General features: G+C 52.3%; 1 protein-coding gene across 2 annotated transcripts in view; it reads right to left on the reverse strand.

Moving 5' to 3' along the window:
• Window positions 1-15,197, reverse strand: part of TNRC6A (trinucleotide repeat containing adaptor 6A) — a 70,753-nt gene that overhangs the window by 49,621 nt on the left and 5,935 nt on the right. For both annotated transcript variants that reach the window (XM_065031142.1, XM_065031143.1), the window contains exon 2: window positions 9,494-9,567. The gene's annotated coding sequence lies outside the window, so the exon portion shown is untranslated. The remainder of the gene's footprint in view (window positions 1-9,493; window positions 9,568-15,197) is intronic.

A 15,197-nucleotide genomic window follows, 5' to 3' on the forward strand; every position in this document is an offset into this window, starting at 1 on the left:
GGGAGCCAGGGTCTCCACTAAACCTGCATCAATGCACCTACACCCACACATTGGTGTTTATCTGTGCACACTGGGCAGATGTGTAATATCAACCCATCTTCTCAGCCCTGATCTCCCCTGGCAACAAGGCTGGAAACTGCAACCACCACTCAGCCCCTGCAGCAGGGACAGAGCTGCCGGCAAGATCCTGCCCTTGGGCTCCTCCTGTGCTCCAAGCAGCTTTCTCCCCTGCCCAGGGACTGGGGTCTCAGCCACTGGGCTTTGCAGTTCAGCAAATCCACCCTGGGGACAGGGTTGCTCTGAAAACGACATGTCTGACTGTGAAAGAAAATTTCAGATCTGCCCAGGAAGTGGGAGAGAGAAAGAAAATGTCTCCTCCTGCTTGCTCCTGCCCATCTGACACAGCACAGCGTGCGCAGACCCGTGTCTGCCCACTCTTGGCAAGGGGATGTGCTGCCTGCAGGGTGCAGGTTACAGCTCTGCCCATCGATGGCATCTTGGCTGGGGGGAAGAAGAAAAGTAAAGAAATGCTGTTCTCGCCCTGCTTAAACCCCGTGTATTTCTGACCAACTATTTCACCAATAAAACAAAGGCTGCTTTGAAATGGATGCCTGGCCTGGCCGGCTGCCAGCGCCAAGCAGGAGACAAAGGCTGGGAATACAAATGCGGCGCTGGAAGTGGCAGCCGAGGATGCTGCAGTAGGGCAAGCGCGTTGCCATGGAGACACGGCAGCCAAACTGGGGGACGAAAGGACTCACACTGGGAGCCACTGGAGCCATGAGACAGGGCCAGTGGTCCCTAAGGTGCCCAGCTGAGGGGCTGTACCTGGCAGGCAGGACCAGATGCAGCTCCTTGTCGTGCTGGTGCCTCAGACCTGGGCATCCTGGGGGGCGAGGACAGGGTAGGGGTTTCTCGGGAAGCACATGTGCTTTAAACAGACAAGTGGAGACGGTGTTCTTGTACCCAAGCACTGGGTTGGCTCCGTGAGATTCCCCACCACAGTCCTCATCAGTGCTCCCTGGACCGGGGACAGGCATGAGAACAGGGTGGCTGGTCTATGAATGGGTCAGTTATACAAGGTTGACAGCAGCTCTCACCCGGGCAGGACAAAGCTGGGTCTCAACTCAGAGGAAAAGTGCTTCCTCCAAACTCTGTGCAGCTCTTGGGGCTATGATGAGCTCTGAGTTTTGTTAGATCATTAGCAAGGCAGGTTTAATCTCCATTGTAACATGGGTCAGGTTGTTATTCGCTTTCCCCACCACTGTACAAACACAGCCTGTGGCTGGGTACGTGGATACCACGGGCAGGAGGACAAGGGCAACATCCTCATGGACTCATGGAGGGAGACCTGCCCAAGGGTAACGGTTCAAGTAGCAGAAAGTCTTTAAAGTGAGACAGATATGCTATGGAGGACTTCCTAGAGTTGAGAAATGAGCTTTTCCAAAAACTCCTTGAGCTCCCTGACCAGGTCTGCCGGGGATGGAGGAGGGTGCTGTGACAGGCGCTGCCGGGTGTCCTGCGAAGGAGCCTCAGTGGCAAAATCTGTGTCTCACTTGGACGTGGCAGAATTTGTCAGTGCCGCCTTCATCTATCAAGGAGAGCTTTCTGCTGCCTCAGCAGATGGGAGCCAGGCTGTGCGGGTGGACGTGTGCGCACCTGCAGCTCCCACAGCTCCGGGGGTTTGCTGGCCTGAGGAGAGGACAAGCAAAATGAATGGCATCCCCCAAGCAGACAGTGAACATGAGGGGGGGATCCAAGGAGGAAAACTCTTCCCTGCTCACTTCATCACTGCAAAAGCTGTCTGTGGGAGGGAGGAATTGCCCTAATGGGTTAGTGTGGCTGGCACAAACCCAGGCAGAGGTACAGCCTGAGCTCAGCACATCCAGCCCCTGCAGAGCGCTCAAATTCCGTGAAAAAGGCATTCCAGTCACTGCTCAGAATTATTTCAACAAACTTTGACGGGATGCCAGGGCCAACTGAGGTCTCCGCTCTGCAGCAGCACCCCAGCCTGCAACAGCAGCGTCCTGGGTGGGGGAGCTCCTGGGGTCCCCCCTCCACTGCGGGGACCGGTGGACCCTGCACCGCTGGTGACTCAGAAGTGAACAGGAAAATAAATCCCATGCACTTTTCATAAATCCTGAAGCCCTCACCAGCTTGGCAGAGCAGGGAAGGGAGTGGGAAGCAAAACATCATTTTTTAAGCCCTGGGAAGCTCTCAGGTGATGCAGCGATGAGGGCTGGAAAGACAGATTAGACAGAACAGAGCACACTGTCAGCACACGACAAATAATAAACGAAGGATAAGAATCCCCGGGGATGCGCTTTTCTAATAAATGACATTTTGATCTATAGCTTTAACAACTCGTCCCAAGCCATCATGTACTGAATTAGGAAACGCAAAGCCGTAACCTGCCCTGTCAGTCCTGAAGAGGGTCAGAGAGGCATAAATATAGCTGTGGGGAAGGTAATGAGGACATTTACTGCACTCGCAGAGTGCCCATTCCGCCAGAATTCCTTGTCAGCTTTACCGCTTATGAAAATAACTAGCTAGTTTTCTATTTTCAATATTGTTCTGCAGATGCTCCTGAGCCGGGCCTGTGGAGGAGCCTCCTCAGCCCCGCGGTCCCTGCGACACGCAGCGGAACTGGAGCACCCAGAGCATCCTCACAGTCCAGGTGCCATTACCCCCTCCTGGCAGGCTCAAATCTCGGGGTGCGTATCTCTCCATTTAAGTCAAGTCTGTGCTATCTCTGCAAACGTGCTGGAAGTTGTCAGGGTTTGCAGGGGGGTGATAAAGCAGGCTGGGATTGTGATGGCTCTGAGGGCCAAAGAGCCCTGTCCTTGCTAAATCAATTAGCAAACACCTTCTCCCGGGCTTCTCAATGGCAGCCTGTGATTGGCCATCTCTGGGACTCATTTATTCTCTTGTAGCAATAAAAACTTAATTTATCTTATTTTAATTAAAGCTAAAAAATTCAGTAGCCTTCAATTTCTCTCATTGCTTTGCAGCAGGAAAAAAAAAGCCAGGAGAATAAAGTGGCAGGATGGAAAGAAAGATCTCTGAAATAAACACGTGCGGGTTCTGTTGGCTTTTGTTTAATGTGTAGCCCTTTTCTTAAAAGAAATAATTATGTTTCAAAACCTCCTTTCCCTGTTCAGAGAGCTGCCTTTTTCCACATTAATGCTATTTGCATGCGCCATCTCCTCCTACCCTTCAATAATTTAAAGCTTCATTTTTTATTCACTCAGTTGTCAGATTCATTTACATATCATATATCTATATTTAACTCTGAGTTCACTCGCCTTCTTTTTTTTCCTCTTTAAACAGGAAATAGATTTCACTTCTAATTTAACAACATCTTGGGGCATGGCTGGCTGTGCAGGGATCTTCACTTACATTGGTGCCCGTTAGCAGAGATGCCAAGTGCCCGTTTGCTGGGCGCAGAAGTGCTGACAGGGGCTCGGCAGCATTCTCCTTCTCCTTGCAGCTCTGCCCAAACCAAAGCCCCTCTCTGAGATAGATGACAAGCCAAAATCCCCATCTCCACCCTCCCCAGCCTTGCTCTGGCCTGGCCAGGGGAGCATCGTGGCCCCTTGGGCAGCATCCCTGTGGTACAGGACACAAAACGTGCAGCAGTGGCGCAGCTGTCCCGTGGGTACCACGGAGCAAAGGGTTGTGTTCCACATGGACAGGCTTAAGACCTAGGGAAAATAAACAATATTAAAGGCAATTTGAAAGAGAGGACATGAATAAGAAAGGGGTAAATCAAAGAGTCGGTCACAGAGGAGAGGCTCAGATCCCCCTCTCTCATTTTCCACATTACTAGAAAAAACAGTGAACTGGTATCAGACAAATGAGCCCTCTGGACCCAATTTTTCAAGTTAATGAGCTCCCCTCACAGCTCTTCCACAGCACAGAGACTCCCAGCACCTACCCTTTGCCACAGCCTCTAATGAGCAAAGCCACCATCATCTGTCTCAATATCTGCAGAGGAGATGGCTCCCGGCTGGCGCAGGATTTACACCCACCTCGCCACAGCAGGACACACGGAGGAGAGATGCCCTGTCCCTGTCCCAGGACAGGCAGGGCAGGCAGGCACAGCCGGGCTCTGCAGCCTTATAGAATCATAGAATCACGGAGACACCCGCGCATCTCCCACCGGGGTGCGCAGTGACATCTCTCCCAGCACATCCCTGCCTCTCCCTGGCTTCCAGCATCAACCTTCAGCTGCATCGCTGTGTTTGCCCAGTTCAAAATAACCTCTTGTTTCAGGAGGAAATTGCTTTTCTTGCCCCCAGGAACCTCTTTGCAGAATTGGTTGGGAGATTTCAAGTGGACTTTAGTGTATTATTAAAATTCTCCCTCGTAATTGCCCTTTGCAAGGCTGTGAAGAGGGAGGAGCAGGAGCTGCAGGACAGGGATCCCACACTCACATCGCTCTCCTACTATTATGCTTAAATTAACAGGGATTTTTTTGTAAATTGAAGACTAATTTTCTTCTGGGAATAGATCATTAAATTACAGAATACTAATGAAAATTTACAGCATCTGGAGAGAGGGCAGGGGAGGGGCAGAGGGAGCATTTTACATGTTGTTGTGGTTTTTCTCCTTTTTTTTCCTGGCTCCACTGGCCACGGCCGCAGCTGGGGAGCTGCCACGTCCCAGCCCTGGAGCAGAGGAGCCGGGAGAGGAGACGGACATGTCCAGGGGGGTTGGAGCATGGAACCAACAACCCCCCGGAGAAACATGGGGGGACAAGTGAAGGGGCCGGGGCTGCCGTTCTGCAGAGCCTGAGAAAGGTGGTGGTGGGGGATGAGACCACTCCATCCCTCAGTGCCGCGGTCGCAGCTCAGTGGGCTCCTGCCACCCTCCAGAGCTTTGCTGCTGGTGCAGGCAGCATGCAGGCAACGTGCAGGCAGCATGCAGGCAGCGCGGGGGCTCCTGCGTCCTGCACCGTGCCCATCACCCTCCCCAGGCCTGCCCTGCAGCCGCCACGGCCATTGCCCTGGCAACAGCGCTGCTGGAGCCACGATGCATCACCAAGTTATTAAAGAATAGTGACTGTGCTTGGCAGCCGTATTTTTCCAGTCAAATTCAATTTCTTTGGAGCAATGAGGCTCCATAGATCTGGGAATGTGGAAGTGAGGAGCTGCCTTTTGGGGAGGGGATGCTTGGGAGCATTGTGTCTGGGGGGGTCTGAGTGAGGAAATGCAGATTTTTTTATTGCTTTGATCATATATAATTTAAATATTCAAACTACTCTGGAATTCATTGAATTATACATGAATTGCACAGGCAGCATTTTTGTAACTCCTGAAAGGCATGAAATATTTTCTTCTCTCCCTTCAAAACCTTGTCTAACCTTAGAATTTTTTTAAAAAATTGTTAAAATTCCAATCAGCTGCATCCCAAATCACCTTGAGAATGGTGCCCATGCCAGCCAGTAATTCCACTAAATTAATGAGTGATTTGGTGATCATGGTTTGCCATTGGCTGTAGGTGAATGCATCTCACAGAACCCGCTCAGCATCCGCTCTGGCAGGTGCTCCAGCCCTGCTGATCCCCCAGCCACACCAACAGAAAAAACACGGCTGTCTAACAGTAACGGAGGCCAGAAGCGTTGGGGATGGGCTCACAGAGGTGCTGTGGCTCTGGCGGGTTCTTCACACTGCACGGAGAGCCAGGAATGGACCCAGAATGTTGCAGCTGCCCCAGCTCGCTGCTGCTGCCTGGGCGGGAGGGGAAGGTGCAGCCCCGCTGCTGTGAGCTGGGGGAACCAAGAGACTAGGACAGCAGAGTGGCAGAGCCGCCCTGCTCCTCCCTGCACACACCAGCCCTGTCACCTGCTCCTGTTTGCCATGGTGCTGTAAACCAGGAATGCGTGTCTGCCCTTGGCTGGCAGCTTCTATCTGCCAGCTGGCCAAGCAGCCAGATGTTTTGGGGCGGGAAGAAACCCCACCAGATGTTGCTCTGCAGATTGCTGTGAATGCTCCACATGGTGATGGCACAGGCACAGCTAAGTGCTGCTGGCAGGCAGCCCTGACCGTGGGCAGGCAGCCCCGACCGTGAGCAGGCGGGGGGATGCGGGGCTGGGGGAGCCCCATGCTCCCGCCAGCCCCTGATCCTGTACTGCTGCTTCTCCTCCAGCCAGAGCTGAAACCACTCAAGTGGAAGCAGCAACGCTGCTCTGGAAACCAGGACTGCAGAGACTCTCAGGGGGTGCTGACCCATGAATGCTGGACCAGACATCACTTCTCTTTTGCACCTTGTTCTGCTTTCACAGGTCCCACCTGGACCATCGCGTCACTGTGCAGCTGCATCCCGGGAGAGTCTCATGGGACGTGGCCACAGGTCCTGCTCCGCTGGGACTGAACTGGGACCTGTGTTCGCTGGCCAGGAAAACACAAGGTTTATGGTACAACCAGCTAAACCTACCCTGTCTCTACTGGTTTAAGATGTGTTGATTAAAGCCTGAATGATAAATGCTTTCCCTCCCGGGCTGCACTGTGAGCATAACCTCTTTTTTCCATCAGACCCAGCAAAGAACCTCCCAGGCAGGGGTGAAGCCAGGTGGTGCTTCTGTGGCCGCAGCATCCCCATTTCCAGCGAGAACACATTCCAGCCTGCCAAAGCTTTCTGAAGAGCAGGTAAGAGCCTGGAAGAGCAGCAGGGATAAGCACAGCCCTGTTCGCATCTCTCCCTAGTTAGCTCACTCTTCATTATCCTCCTCTACCCTTTTAATTTCTCTCTAAACTCAACCAGCTATTGCTGTTCAAACTGAAATAATTAATTGGAACAAAATTGCCACTGTAGGAGAAAAGAATGATTAAACCCATCCAGCGGACAATGGGGCAATCATAGTCTAAGCATCTAATTACAGGGTTAGAGAGTGTGGATGCGGGGATAATAACAGAGCCTTTTGTAAACTGGGGCTGGATGAGCTGGGAGGAGGGTCTGTGCTTGACTTCACTCCAGGTTTAGTGCATGATTCCTGGAGTAAAGATACAAATGCAAGGATAAAAGATCATTTGGGAGTGAATACCCACAAAGGTCTGCTGGAGAAAAAAGAGCAGCAGGAAGCACAACCATCTCCCCACACGGCTCCACCTCTGCTGTACAATGTTTGTTGCTCAAGGTGTGAACCGTTGCGGGATGCCTGCAGAGATCGCTCACCAAGACTCGTATTTGTAGGAGCACAAATAACAGAATGTTTAACCGAGTGAATTATCAAAGCACATTGCACACGTGTGCTCACAGGTACCTGGTCTGGGAGCAGTACCAGCACGGTGGGTCCCAGCCAGAGGCGAGGTACAGCAGCACCCAGGGATGCTCTGACACGTAAAGACAGTGAAAAACAACCGAGTGCTCTGGGTGTTCTCTGCTGTCCTGCAGCAAAGGTGCCACTTGGTCAGGGACACCCCTGCAGAGCAGCTGTTTGGGTACCGGGGCAGGGGACAGGAGCGAGTGTTACAGTGGGACTACGGTGGATTTATGGACAAGGAACAAACAGCCACAAAAGAAGGAGACAGGAAAAGCTGTGATATTGCATGGGTGGTGAGATGCGCACCTGAGTACTGGACTGTGGGACAGCCGAGCCCTGCGCTGTCCCCAGCATCCCCATGTGTCACAACTCTGCACTGTCCCCAGTGTCCCCATGTGTCACAGGTCTGCACTGTCCCCACCATCCCCATGTCACAGCTCTGCGCTGAACCCTGCGGGGGTCACATCCCCCCACTCCTACAGAACTGTGGGGCCATGGAGGCTTCACAGCCCACCTGGCTGGCCCAAAGTAAATGCTACCAACCACCTCGAGCTGCTCCAAGCAGCAGGAAAACCGAAGATAAACCCTTTGTGTGGAGTTGCTGTGCTCTGCCAGCTCCCCTGGGAGCTCGGTGACCCCCATGCCCCCCCGCACCCTTCCTGCCCTCCACACTCACGTTAGAACACACTCAGCAGCCAATCAGGGACCTGTGACTTCCTTTAATAAAGACATTTTTCATCTCCCCAATCTCAATGAGAGTGAGTTTAAAGCGGTGTGAAATTGCAAACGGTCACGGTGTGCTAGTGGCGGCGGCTTCCCCAGGTATCCCAGCAAATGGAGCTCCAGCTGCCCAAAGCATATAAATCTTGAGCAACTCCCAGTCACTTTGAGTAATAGTTCATTTTCTGATTACTTTTGACTGTGACCAGAGCTTCTAAAAGGCATTTTCAGCAATGGGCTTGTCCCAGGGGGGAGTCAATCCCAAGAACTAAATGTAGAATAAAGGAGGCTCCTCCCTGGCTTATGGGTGAATCCCTGGGCAGGACCAGAAGGTTTCACTTCATGCTGAGCTCCCCAGTGCTTTCCAGGCAGAGCTGGAGAGAAGGACGGGGGGATGATCTTCACCCTGACCCGAGCACCGTGCTCTGACACAGCGCAGGGCGCACACGTCCATCCAGACTCAGCTGGCAGAGCCTCTGCCCGCCTCCCAGCGGGATCAGTGATCCCAGCCAATGCACAGTTTTACCGGTACAGCACCCTGCACCAGCGGAGGTGATGAGCCGCCTCTGCACACTGGGCAGAGCTGATTGCACAGCCTGAATGAGGGCTGCAGACAGACAGACAGCGCTTCTGGACATCCCAGGCAGTGACCTGGCAGGGATTGCACACGTCAAGCTGGGTGCCAAGCGCAACCATGGGCATAATTCAGTGAAGGTCCTGCACAGCCAAACAGCCACAGCTGACCTGCTGTCTGTGCTGCTCTCTGCCTTTGGATGGACCCGTCCAGCAAATCGTTCCCTTGCTGCCACTCCAGTGTTGAGCCAGCCCTGCACATGGCCAGGGGGCTCTGCCTCCCCCAGCCCCACCAGAGCACCGCAAAAGCTTTGGCTCTCAAGCAAAGGAGGAAGAAGACTGCTCTGAAAATGTCAGAGACTTGAACAGAGTCACAGAGCTGCTTCCCTCTGCAGGTAGAGATGGCAAAGGAGCGCCTGGAGCAGCTCCTGCCCGCCTTAGTGACACAGGGTTTGACCCTGTGCCCTGCCAGCTCTCTGTCCCCCGAGGGGCACAAGTCACTCCCCTCCAGTGGGACAGTAAAGCCACCCAGAAGTGGGGTCCCCCTGCCTGCTGGCTGACACCACCCTGACCCCCAGGTGGATGCTACAGGACCCTGTGGAGCTGCGGTTCAGAGACGGGTCCAGGTGCCACCAGAGGGGTCCCAGAGGCTCCAGAGAAGCCAGGACTATCCCTACTCCCCGGTCCCTGCCATCCCCACTGAATGAATAATATGATGGGAAAACTGCAACTCAAGCATCACTGGGAAAACAGGACAACATCCCATCACCGACATGACTGTTTATGTTAGACTGCTAGGGATAAATTACATGAAAAAGCAAAGAAACAAACCCTTGCAATCGAACTCATGACAAGAAGGAAAAAAAAACCAGCCAGAGTAAAATCAATGTACATGCAATCATGCAGCAACCATTTGGGAAGAAAAAGCAGCTGCCTTACTGTTCAAAGTCTTCTTGCACGGGAGGGTGGAAAGCCTCTTCTTGGCACTTAAAGGATGGTGACTCTTCTTTGACCTTTATGGGAACAAAAAGAAGAAGAGGGTTCAGCTCCGCCGTGGTGCTGGGAGCAGAGGTCTGGGTGCAAGAGCAGGACACCAGGCACAGCTCCCCCAGCCCAGGGAGCCTGGCACAGCCCTGCACTTTGCCGAGGTTTGGTGATGCTGAGCAGGGCAACCACAGACTTGCCAGGTCCCAGTCCTGGCTGTGACACAGCAAGGGACACAGGCCACAGACTGCCAGGGAGGCTGAAGCCCCGACACCAAGCAAATGCACCCGGGAAGCTGGGAAGGATGCTGCTTTTGTCAAAAATCTTCTTTTCTGTGAATATTTTCACACTGCAAAAAAGCTGCAGACTCTTTGTCCCGTCTTTGCACTGTGCAGACTGACAACAGCTTATCAGGCTCTCGCCTGTGACAGGTTAAAACCACCTTGTGAACCCAAACCCCGCAGGTGTTGTAAGTCAGTGGCACAGAACCACACTGAGTGCAGCTTGGATCCAGCACTTTGAGCTTGTAAAGGGAAAATAAAAATGAGTTACAGGAACGACTTCACTGACACACTTTTTAAGAAGTTCAGTGAGAGCAGATGAGTCTCTGATTTATTTTAAATGCCGTTCATCCTCACAGTGCTACAAGCGAGGCCCGTGCTGCGCTCTGGCTTGAGCCACCCCAGGTGGCAGGACCCCGGCTGCCCCCGGCAGGATTCCCCCTCAAGCTGGTTCAGTATCTCCCTGCTTATTCTGCTGCCACCAGGTGTCCTTCAGGTCCCCAGGAGCTGACACCCAGTCTGGCAGTGGCTCCGGGCAGTGGCTGGGGTGCAGGAGCAGGCAGAGGAGCCCTGGCAGCCCTGACCCTCCTGGCACCTGCTGCCCTGCTGTCCCTGTCCCGCTGCCCCTGCCCCATCGCCTCCCTGCCACCACAAATGCAGCCCATGGAGTTGTATTTTCCCCTGAACACTCTGCAAGAGAAGGAACGAGATCGAGTCCAAGGTACAGATTTTGCTGCCTGTTCTCTGCGCCAACCACCTCCATCCAAGAACAAATACAGCAACAGAACAGGCCTGCAACTGTAATATATACAGCCTAATTAATCACATTACTCATGAAAATATATTGGTATAATTAATAACACAAGGCATCTATATTGGCCTCTGTGGCGCAGCAAATTATGAGGCAGTAATACTTGGACGTGTTGACCTGTATTTCATACATAATCCATCAAGCCATTCCCGCCAGATCGGGTCTCCAGAGACGTGAACAACACGAAAACGATAGTTAAACAAACACAAGATGGACAGCAATAGTGTCACATTAATCACTGCCAACACTGTGGGGAAGGGAAGGGACACCCTGATTTTGTCCCATATATTCTTCCACTTTTCTCTCTGCATGTTTTCCTGTTTTATAGGCCTAGAAGGGGACCTCTTGCTGTTCACAGTGCGTAAGAACAGATGACAGTTTGGTGAGTGACAGCACATGGCAGTGGTGTTAAACAGGAGCAGCCGGGAGAGGCTGCAGCTTCCACAGGGATTCAGGGAACCGGTAACATGTTCCCAAAGCCCCCAGGGGAGCCAGGACAGGAGTGAGCTGCTGCCAGCTGAGAATGCAAGAGAACACCTGAGCGGGGAGGTGACGGAGACAGGCCAGGGCAAAGACACCCAGTCAGGCACTTAGATTCAGCTTTTTACAAGTATCTCATAAACTGTAGCTATTTTGCTCCTCCAGACCCAGCGCAATAAGCAGCACGGTGGGCTGGAGCATGGGAAAGCTCCACAGCTGCCCCAGGCCACAACTGGAGGAAATCTCAAAGAGTCGATCGACTGGAACCTGAATTCAAACCCCATCATCCTCTTACTCTGTCAGATGTGTCTTCCCTTCCCTCACATCAGCTTTGCAAGACTTTTGCTCTGCCAGGAAATTACCTGAGGGGGAGGAAGAGCTTGTACTCCAAAACTGCATCACAGTGGTAAGTGCTACAGGACAGACCTGGTGCCGCGGAACAGAGCCAAGATGCACCTGGTACCACAGCTTTACCACTGCTGAATGCATCCTCTTTGGAGAGTTCCTCAGACACATTTCACTGACTTCATACTTCATTACTGTTATCAGTTCTTGAAAGACAAATGTATGTGCAGAGGGAGCCCTTTGATGAGAGGTATTGGATAAGGTATGAGGGATGTAGCTGACTATTAAGTGAATCTGGATTTAGTAACCCATTAGTGAGATTATATTTGGCAGTGCTAAGTAAAAGGTTTGCAGAAAATAGACAAAAATGTTTTCAATGAAAAAAGGGAATCCTCTGGTAAAAACAAAACAGAAATTAACCAGTTTGCTTAATTCAAGCACTACAGCAAGAAGGTCTGCATGTGCAGCATGAGTGCATGGTCCCCCAGGGCTACACCTGGGCTTGGGAGGGCTCCCATCAAAGCTTCACCTATGAAATTAGTTTAACCATGTCTGTCATTAGTCATCCTTGTTCGAGCCCTCATTTGGAGGCCATTTAAAGGGGATTAAAGAAAATCTCCTCTCTCTATTCCCATACAATAGTGATTAACTCTCAGGACTCACAAGACATTTTCATATTGATGGAAAGAAGCAAAATGAACTCATAACCACAAAAGCCATCGCCCTCCACCATGAACTAGGACTCAAAGCCAGCACGAGAAGAGGAATGACTGGGACGATGCCTGGGGTGCTGATTTATACAGGGGGGGCTGCCAACACAGGGTACAGATCAGCTGTCTCGGGGAGGTGCCGGGGCAGTTCACGAGGCTGTGACGCTGGGCATTAGGTACTCCAAAATCCATCAAATGCTTTGAATTACACAGATTAAAGCCTTTCACTGGAGATGCAATTTTTGGTTTGCCAACAAGTGGGAAGTTCTGCAGAGGAATCCTTTCCCCAAGGAGTGACTCGGCTCCACAGAGGCCTCTGTGGGCACGCAGAGCACTGAGCAAATATTTTCTATGAAAAACCAATTCAAAACAACACGTAATTCAAAATGTTCAGAAGCAAATCAAGTACTTGGATAGTCAGCAGGCCATCAGGACAGGGACACTATGAGCAAGAGGCATTTTTATCAGGCTGGTTCCTTTTCTCGCCCTTGGGTTCTGCTCAGTTGAGCCGTGCCAGCTGGCAGCTGCCCCCAAGTGACCAGCGCCTGGCCGGCATCCCCTTAACCACGGAAACACCACTGACGCAAACAGCCTTTTAACATTGTTTACAGAACGACTATCATAAAGTGTATTTGCCCCTTTGCCCCCCTCCCTGGGACTCTCGGGACCCCTCCGGCCCCGCTGTGCCGGCATCACCAGCATGGCAGAGCCCCGCTGCGGCACGGCAACCCCATCCTCCGGCACAGAGGGATGTACAGCGCTGCAAACAGCCCAGTGCACAGAAGGCACCCTTGTTTAGGAAGCTCATTAATCTTTAACAGAGCGTTTGGGTTAATTTGAAAGGTCACTCACCCGTCAGCGTGAAGGGATCCCAACGGGAACGCTCCTCCCGTGAGCGCCGCAGCCTTGGTGGGACAGAGAGATGGCCGAGTGAAACCTCCACTGTGCCACTTGCATCCTGTGCCCCAAGACGGGGAGTGGCCGTGGCACTGCCGGCACACCAGGCAGGGAACATTCTGCCACCCTGCAGCCAGACCCTGACCAACACCCCCCCCCCGGCTTTATTACCCCCTCCCGGGCACAATACCCACCTTGCTGTGGGTGCAGTGCAGGGCTTCAGGTGCATGGCGGGGGCCCAGGGGCGACGGGCGCTCACTCAGCGATGTTGCTGTGGGCGATTCCCCACCAACAAGCAGCCAGCGGCGACGGGGCTCCCCGGTAGTGCCGTGGTGTCCCAGGCTGCTGGCGGCAGCTCTGCCGGCTCCCTGCCTGCGCCAGCCCTCGCCATCGCACAGCCTGGCCGGCCATGATCAACCCATCTTAAATAAAAGTCACCGCCTGTGCCTGCATTGGAGCCGCTTTTCTGACTTCAGCGACTGCTCCGGTTTTGGATTTAGCATCTAGTGAGACAAGCCCTCGGTGCATTCTGTGTTAAATAACTAAGGTTAATTTGATTTGATGCACCACTTCATTATCATAAACAGCTCACAGTATGTCAGTCCTCTGTAATTACAGCTTCCTACAGCCAGCATCTTGTTCATTTTCTGTCACTGATCGTGCTTCCCTATGATCACCTCACAGCCAAGCACCTCTGCGTGAACTTCCCCCAATGGTTAATTAGGTATCATTTATTCTGTAGCTGACAGTTATACTAATTTACAAAAATAGGGGCAAGGATATTAAATTTACTTTTCATTACAGCCACATTTGCCTCTGATGATTGGGATGAGGCTGCGTGTGCAGGAGGGCAGGCGAGGAGGAGGAGGGATGTTGGGAAGGATGGTTCTGGTGAGGGGACATGGGTGCCCAGCAGCCCCAGTGCTGGTAGCTCGTGCTCAGCAGCCCCTGCAGAGCAGCAGAGGACAAAGCACAGTCCAGTCACCACACTGGTCTCTTTTCCAAAACAGGGCTGTTTCCTCACTGTCTCAGATTTAATTACCCCCTCATACTGGAGGAGCAGCACTGGAGATGTTTGACATTGATTCTACTTGACAAATGACTCCAGTGTTCAGTATCTTCTGTATTTGCAGCTACAGAAACACAACCACGTTGGCCCATCCCACCGACACCACAAAGTGGTTGATGGGACAAATCCCGCAGCACCACGTGATTAAAACAACATCAGCCTGCTGAGATGCAACCGAGTTTTGTTAAGCTTGAATTAACAGCGCAAAAAATTTTAAAAGAAACACACTATGGGTAGTGCTCCAGATGCCATGAACTGCCTGGCCCCCATGATAGCAAAGGTTAGAAAACCTCATAAGGAAGAAGCTGCCCACCCCAGGCTGAGCAGAGCTGCTCCAGTGCTGGCACTGGGATGCACTGCACGGTGCGCAAGGGGAACCCCCAGCACAGGACAGGAGTGCCCAGTGCACGTGAAGAACACCCTGTACACAACTGGAACACCCTGTACACACACAAGAGACCAGATGGAGGGAACCCCGTCCCCATCCCTGGGCTGGGCCCCGTCCTGGTGTGTTCACGAAGCCACCCCAGCCCGCTGCACCGGGACGCTCCGCATGCAGGTCCCCATCCCCAGACAGGAAACACAGCGCTCACCTGCAAAAGTCTCCCTGGGTTATCGTTTCTGGGGTTTCTTAACTGAAATATCCACGGAGCTGAACTGAGGGTGTTTGCACTGGCTGCTGAATTAGCAGGGCACTAGACTGTAACAATGTAAAATATATATTGTTAAAGCCACTTAAGACTTTCTCTGGCAGGGTTTGCTGAACCTTTGAACAAGAACCCAGGGGACAGCCCTTTATTACCACTGTGACCAGGTCAATTACTCTAGAACTGAGCAAATTATTTATGAGGTGGTCAGCCTATTAAAACATTAACACATCCATCACTTAGCTGCTGATCTGGCTCCTGCCTTTATTGCACTGGTGTTGGGCTTGGGAATTTACTGGCATTTTATTTGGTTCAAAGCTATATTCATAAGGAAAAAAAACCCAACCACCCACAGGTCTTACTTCACAGAGCCTGAGTTACAGAGGGACCCTCTGCCACCTCCACACTCATGTGAGTTA

Source organism: Columba livia, chromosome 15 (genome assembly GCF_036013475.1).
Source record: "Columba livia isolate bColLiv1 breed racing homer chromosome 15, bColLiv1.pat.W.v2, whole genome shotgun sequence".
In the NCBI taxonomy this organism is placed as follows: domain Eukaryota; kingdom Metazoa; phylum Chordata; class Aves; order Columbiformes; family Columbidae; genus Columba; species Columba livia.